Consider the following 7,787-nt stretch of genomic DNA (forward strand, 5'->3'; position numbering starts at 1 on the left):
TTCATGTATAACAAGGTAATTTATACTAGAAAAATATTAGTCCTGAATTTTAAAAATATATACCTACACCCACATGTATCCATATGAAGATCCAATAAGAAATGTAACAAAATAGAAATTGTGAGAGTACCAGCAGATGAAAGGATTATAGTTGGTTTTCAACTGTTATTTTAAATACTTTCTTAGAAATTTCTACAACAAATATATACTTCTTTTATAATTAGAAAAATAATATGCATTACTCTTTAAAAAGAGTCTATCAGATAATACTATCTTCAAAGAAACCTAAGAGAAAAAACTTGAGCCAGTTTTCAGGGTGAAGGGCTATTCCATCCATCCCCATGGGCCCTTTGGGTAGAGGGCAAATTAAAACCTGAAAGTTTAAAGTCAATCAGTTTGTCTTCATGGGCCCTATATGAGGAAAACTTCAGTCATTTCCCTTGCCTGGCACTCTTGTGGTCAGAGATGAAATCCAACCATGGGGTCAGTTGGGTTTATACATTCCATGGCAAACCAATTTGGCTATTTCCCTGCATTTCCCAAAAGTTCTCTGACTTCCTAGACAGGAATTGTGAGCATAGGGAGACCTTTATGCTGGTTCTTGCAGCACATCTGGTTTACAGTGTGTGCCAGATATGCTTTCTTTCATGTGAAGAGAAGGGCAGGAGGGGGCACAAAAACTCCAAAGAACTTCTGTAAAGGCTTTAGTTTTTGGTGTGAAGTGTTTCAAGTTAAGATGTTAAGTATATCATGTTGAAGTCGCAGTGTAGCTGGAGGGGAATATATTTTTTGTTAGACTCTGCCCACCTAATCTATAGGTTCGCTGATCAGCACAAAGACATTCTGGACAATCTGCTGATTGGCTTCTGATACCACCCAGGCATTACATGAATGTTTACTGAGCATCTTTTCTGTGCCTTGAATTGTGTGTTGTATTGGGATAACAGCAGTGAAGAAGATAGACATGATCCCTTCATTTAGAGAATTCACTTTCAATTGTAAGAGGGTACATTGTCTTAGAGTGTTTTCCTGTACTTGGAGAGACATCTTGCTGAGTTTTTGTGATACCTTAGTCAATTGCTTGGTCTATGCCTCTATCTTTGGTCATGCCAGTTGATTCATCACCTCAGTCATGCTGGATTAGAATTAAAATCCTAGACAATACTCAAGTCTACAAGCTCAATAGCAATAAAAAGAAAGGTATTACTGGAGGAAAGTGAGTGACTGGGTTCATCCAGTGACAGAAGATAAAAACAAACAAACAACAAGACAGCCTAGTGGTCAATACCAACAAGGGCAGTGGATTAAAAGACGACAGAAGAGGAGCTAAAATATAAGTGCCACTGCACCCATTTTGGGCTTTGGTGAGTTCTCACATAGACTAATGTTTATTGTCTCTCCAGGAACATCTCTTGGATGTTTTTTGCCCACCAAACTATGCTTGAAGATTTTTCTTTTCTTTTTTTTAAATATTTATTTGTTTTCCCTTTTGTTGCCCTTGTTGTTTTTCATCGTTGTTGTAGTTATTATTGTTGTTGTTATTGATGTCATTGTTGTTTAGACAGGACAGAGAGAAATAGAGAGAAGAGGGGGAAAGATAGACACCTGCAGACCTGCTTCACTCCCTGTGAAGCAATGAAGATTTTTTTTTTTTTATTCTTCACTCCACACTGGGGAAAGGAAGTCAGACACATTCTCTTTTTCCTAATTTCCACAAAACCTTCTTTGCTCTTACCTTAAATGCCTGTTCCTAGAAAACCAACCCAACCCTGGAGCCTAACCAACACTCATGTCACATCACAGGACATTTATCTTTATCCAGACGCAAAAGAGTCAGAAACCTGACCACTGAAATATCCACAGTTCTTTACAAGAGCAAATTCTATTTCTGATAACTCTGAAACTTCTCAAAAGCTTAAAATGCTTTTTAACTTATTAAAGATAGATGAAATAATTGCTTTGAAAAGTTGGTGGCTTACAAGCTTGGTGACATTCTTCATTTTTTTTTTTTTAAAGGCTGTACTCTATATGCCTTCGGCATGGGGTATATTTGGGTACATGCAGATGGTTAAAATTAGGAAGCTTTTTGAAAATAACAGCTTAAAGAAGGAAATCAAGGTTAAGGGAAACCAAAAGGAAAATAGAGATGCATAGAGACCAGCATCAGTGGGAATCTTTTCCCACCTCTGGCTTGAAGAAACATGAAGAAGAACAACATTATTGGGGGAATAGTAAGAGGAAGAACTCCAATCTTGATGGGTCTCTCTGTGTCCCTCTCTCTCACTAAAATAGAATATTAAAAAGAAGAAGGAGGAGGAGGAGGAGAAGCAAGTGCTGAAGTAGAATAGGAGAAGAGATGTGATATCCTGACATCCTTTTTCCTCTTGCATGCTAACCTACATTGGCCAAAGCCAACCACGAAGCAAATGATCAAGGGAGAGACACCAGTGGAGACAGGTGATACACCAAGATCAACTTCTGAGGATCAGAACAATGTTGAAAAAAGTAGAGGCCGGGTTGTGTGTGGGAAGGATAGATATAATTTAGAGAAAAACCAGTACAGGTATTACCTTGCGATTACACCCAGAATATGGAATTCTTCAGAGCCTTATTTTCCATTAATTTTGCTAAATATGATTTTATTGGTCAAACCTCAAAAAGAGTTGTGGGTTTTTTTCCCTTCTACAAATACTTTCTGAAAGTTAAGGCTAGTTACCTCTGTAACATTATCATTTTTATTCAAAGATATTTATTGGGCACTTACTATGTACCAGACTATTGGAAAACTTTCTTCCCCATGATTCCCATTTATAGGGATCATTTCACCTCCTATTTTTTCAATGAAATTCCAAATAATCCTTTCACTTGGACCTTTATTTATATAATCACAACTGCTCTATTTTTCTGGCAAATCTCAGTTTGCCTGACATGATAGTCTGTCCTGGACAACTGAACCCCAGCTTCTCAGACTCTAACAGAGAGTTTATTGTCTTGGGTGGGGGGAGATAGCATAAAGGTCATGCAAAGACATTGTCATGCCAGAGACTGCAAGGTCCCTGGTTCACTCCCCTGCACCACTACAAGCTGGAGCTGAGCAGTGCTCTGGTAGGAAAAAAAAAGTTTACAGTCTTTTCTGAACTAGAACTCAAGTTATTGGTGACCCAACATACTATTTATAGTGCAGAAGCAATGCTTTTGAGCCTGTGAAGAACTTTCAAAATAAAGCCTGTTCTTACTAAATGTAATACTTTAATAAGAAAACAGTTTTTTTCCCAGGCTGTTTTCCATATACTTAGTGATATATTATTGTAATTATCTTTTTTAAACTTTAAATATTACTTTATTTATTTATTTATTTATTTAGTACAGACCCAAAGAAATCAAGAGGGAAAAGGATGAGAGAGAAACAAGTGCAGCACTCCTTCACTACTTATGAAGCTTTCCTCATGAAGTTAGGGACTGGGGGCTTCAACTTGGGTTCTCCTGCAGGTGGTGGTGGTGGGTGGGGGGCTTGACCCCAGGTCTTTGCAAATGATAAAATGTACATTCAACCAGATATACCACCACCTGTTCCCCTGTGCTTTGTACATTTGAGGATGTTTGTACTTATGTAACCTTTGGTCTTTTAAAAAAAATTTTTTAAATTTTATTTATTTATTTTCCCTTTTGTTGCCCTTGCTGCCTTTTTTTTATTGTTGTTGTAGTTGTTATTGCTGTTGTTATTGATGTTGTCATTGTTGGATAGGACAGAGAGAAATGGAGAGAGGAGGGGAAGACAGAGAGGGGGAGAGAAAGAGAGACACCTGAAGACCTGCTTCACTGCCTTTGAAGCGACTCACTTGCAGGTGGGGAGCTGGGGGGTTCGAACTGGGATCCTTACGCCGGTCCTTGCATTTCGGGCCACGTGAGCTTAACCCGCTGTGCTACTGCCAGATTCCCAACCTTTGGTCTTTTAACTTACTGGTTTTTACAACTTTCTAATACATTAGATATACTTTTAATTTTAAAACAGTCTTTTTCAAAAATATTCCTATGTCCATGGCTTCCAACATTTTTGACTGCTTCTCACAATAAAAATACATGTTATATTTAGATTCTAGTTCATGAAACAATATCCACCTTAATCTTATTTGGGGAGATTATTCTATCCTACTCTTTATTTTATTTTGGATTCATTCTCATTAATTTACTTTTTCTCTTAGCAGGGACTTTACTGCTTCAGGTTATCTTTTCCCACAGAGCATGAAAGAGACAGGTTATTAGGTGGTGACTCATCTGATTGAGCACACCCATCACCATGTAGCACGATTCAGGTTCAAGTTTCTGGTTCCCACCTGTCAGGGGAAGCTTCATAAGCAGTGGAGCGGTGCTACAGATGTCTCTACTTGTGTCTGTATTTCTTTACCCCTCCCTTTCCACCTTGCTCTGTATCTTACTCTCTAGCAAAGGAAAAGAAAGAAAAGGAAATGAGAAAGAGCTAGGAGGAGACGGGAAAAAATATCACAGCACAGAAGTTTCCCCTAGAGCAGTGGGAGCTGGTCTCACACCTGAGTTGCATGGCATAGAAGTCACCCTCCCAAGTGAGCTATTTTGTTGGCCCTCTATTCTTCTTTCAAAAAAAATGCTGATGTAGCTTATTAGATTGTTTAATTTCTTTCAGACTGTATTATTCAACTACACTCAGTAGTTTGGGAAATCTTTGACTTAGGTAATTTCTTGAAAATATCCTTAAAATAGACCCAGCATTTGGAATATCTACTTAAAAGATGGTTAAGATATCCTAATTGTTTATTTTTCAGTCATCACCTGCTATGCCCATCTCATCATTTTCAGAAAACTAAACTAGTTTGAGCAGCAGCTCTCCCTTATTCCCAAATTTAGTGGAGGGTTCTATATTGACTGCCAGACTGTATTATGCTAACAGGCATGGACAACTGTGGCTCACCAAACCATCTTCATAAACACAACCGGTGCTGTTGTTTGTTTATCTTAACCTGAAAAACTGTCTCCATTTGACTTGCAGTTGTTGGGGGAAAATTTTACACTGCAAAGACAGAACAGAGAGACTGTGGGTGTCTGACTTATTGGGAAGGGATGGGGTGTGAGAGTGAATTTAGATGGGAATGGAGCCCTCTCCCACCAGCAAGACTGTGGGGAGGTGTCCAATGGGATGAAAATCATTAACTGATATTTAGTAAGTACTTAGCATGTGCAGAGGACATGCTATATATATTTCATTTAATTCTTGCAATAATTCAGTGAGTAGGTATTATTAGCTTTATTTTAGAGCAGAGGGAAGTATTATTGTTATTTACCCAGGAGAAAACAAATTCCGAGAGTCTTCATAACTATCTCAACCTCCCACTGATAGTGTACAATGAAGTTTGAAGTCGATTTTATTTCTTACTCATACAATCTTTTTTTAAAATATATATTTTAGGGCTGGATGGTAGCACACCCAGATGAGAGTATATGTTACAACGCTCAAGGACCCAGATGCAAACCCCCAGTCCCCACCTACAGCGGCAAATTGTGAGAGGTGAAGCAGTGTTGCATGTGTCTCTCTGTCTCATCTCCCTTTCTATCACCCCCTTCCTTTTTGATTTCTGGCTGCCTTTGTCCAATAAATCAGTAAACATATATATTATTTATTTATTACTTTAATGAACGAGAGAAGGAAGTACAGAGAGAAAGCTAGAGAGTGACCAGAGCATTGCTCAACTCTGACTTAAGGTGGTGTGGAGGATTGAACCTGAGACTTTGGAGCCTCGGGCATGGAAGTCTTTTGCATAAACATTATGCTGTGTTCCCCACCCAACTCAGCACATTCTAATGTTTATTCCTTTGTCTCCTGAAACTGCCAAAAGGGCCAGAAAGTGCTCCCTCTGGCAGCACATCTGCTAAAATTGGACTCTGTGGAGAAGACTAGCATGGCTCCTATGTAAGGATGATATGCAAAATCATGAAGAAGCTCGTTTTAAAAAAAAAATCTAGTAAAGCACTGGACTTAAATTGTGTGATCCTGAGTTTGACTCCCAGCTACCCTTATGCCAGAGTGGTGCACTGGTTCGCTCTCTTTTTGCCATAAATAGATAAATAAAGTTTTGAAGTGATGAAATCCTTGCCTTGATTCTTAGAATTAAAGCACTCAGTCATTCATCATTAAGTATATTGTTCATAGATTTTCCTATAGATTCCCTCATTTCTAGCAGTCTCTAGTTTTTTTTTTAATCAGAGAGAATGTTGTATTTTGTCAAATGTTTTCTTTGCATCTATTGAACATATAATTTTTCTTCTTTAGTCTACTAATATGGTGCAATATATTAAATGGTTATTGAATTCTAAATGAACCTTTCACAATTCAGATGAAAATAAAAAAAAAATTCTATGAAAGCCAAAGCAACAGGTTTGTAGTCAAGACCATATACACCTTTTTCATATTCATATTTTTCATTTTCTTTATAAAATATTGTTGAAAGTATGTTTGATGAGTAAAATAAATTAGACACTTTTAAACCCAGTGGATATTTGTCTGTGTTATATAAATGTGGGTGAAGTGTCTCTCTCTGAGTTTCAATTCTCCATGACTGAAATTATCTGTGAAACTAGCATTTTGTCTATTACATTAATCAGAAAAAAGGCAAGGTGGGTCAACTGATGATTGTAACTTGAGGTAGGGGTAAATGCAGGACTCCTTTCTTAAAACTCAACATGAATAACAATTATGTTAGAAAATGACATATTTATAAAACTTACACACTACATAAAGTAATAAAAGATCCAAAACTTTGACCTACAGACTCAAATGCTTATAGTGTCTGGGAAGTAAAATATAAATTCTCAAAAATTTATTGACTCTGGAAAATTTAAAAAATATTTCTTTAGTATTTGGTATCTTTCTCTATTCAGAGAGAGATGCCAAAAAGATTTGTGATTAGAACAGTTGAGGCCATGGTTTTGAATGGGTGCTTTTTCTGAAAATCATTCACAGTGACTTTCTGCTCAGTGTTTGGCCTTGCAAACAAAGATGTTTCTGTTAGATGTGACCCACTGCCAAGATAGGGACATGGATAGACTCCCATACTGCCTTCTTCCAATGTCCATCCCTGAAATTTTGTCTTAGGGGAGTAGATGATCATGGCTCTTTCTTCAAACTGCTACATGGAAGCCAGAGACCAAAGAACCAATATTTATGCTCTCACCAAACTTAGTATTAAGGCTTAGGCACTAATGTTATGGGTAAGTTGCACTATCTGAGAAGTGGGTTCTGAGTCCTTCAAATCCATCCCATTTCTCTCCTTATTCCTCTTGGTGCATGTACAAAAGAAAAGTACAGAAAACCAAGCATGGCGCCAATATGAAGAAACATTATGTAGATTCAAATGTAGTGATGCTTAGAAGAGCCATCTCTCATTAAATGGGATTTACTTTCTTCCAACTGGACATGTACAGGAGTTGGTTTTTTAAACAGTATTAACTTGTTTTTTTTCCCTTCAAGCTTAGCCAGAGACCTCATGGAGGTCTAAACCCAAGCCAAGCTTGATCTGTTTTAACTCAACCACTGTTGATTTACGGCTTAACAAAAAATGTCTGAGAATTTTGTTAAGCTAAAAAAAAAATTTTTTTTACCCTAACTTGACTCTCTCACATCTTAAGAACAGCTAAAGGGATATTTCTCAGACTTTGAAAAGACAAAGCCATCTATGGAATGGGAGAGGACTCTAAAAGCTTCCAATTCCTGTGAGAAATTCAGTGTGTGTGTGTGTGTGTGTGTGTGTGTGTGTGTG

At 37.5% G+C, this 7,787-nt stretch overlaps 1 non-coding gene across 1 annotated transcript; it reads left to right on the forward strand.

The window, feature by feature from the left end:
- The first annotated feature begins 5,876 nt into the window (after nt 1-5,876).
- Nucleotides 5,877-5,982, forward strand: LOC132542812 (U6 spliceosomal RNA). The gene has a single exon (XR_009553779.1). It is a non-coding gene; the product is annotated as a U6 spliceosomal RNA (small nuclear RNA).
- The last annotated feature ends 1,805 nt before the right edge of the window (nt 5,983-7,787 follow it).

Source organism: Erinaceus europaeus, chromosome 1, assembly GCF_950295315.1.
Source record: "Erinaceus europaeus chromosome 1, mEriEur2.1, whole genome shotgun sequence".
In the NCBI taxonomy this organism is placed as follows: domain Eukaryota; kingdom Metazoa; phylum Chordata; class Mammalia; order Eulipotyphla; family Erinaceidae; genus Erinaceus; species Erinaceus europaeus.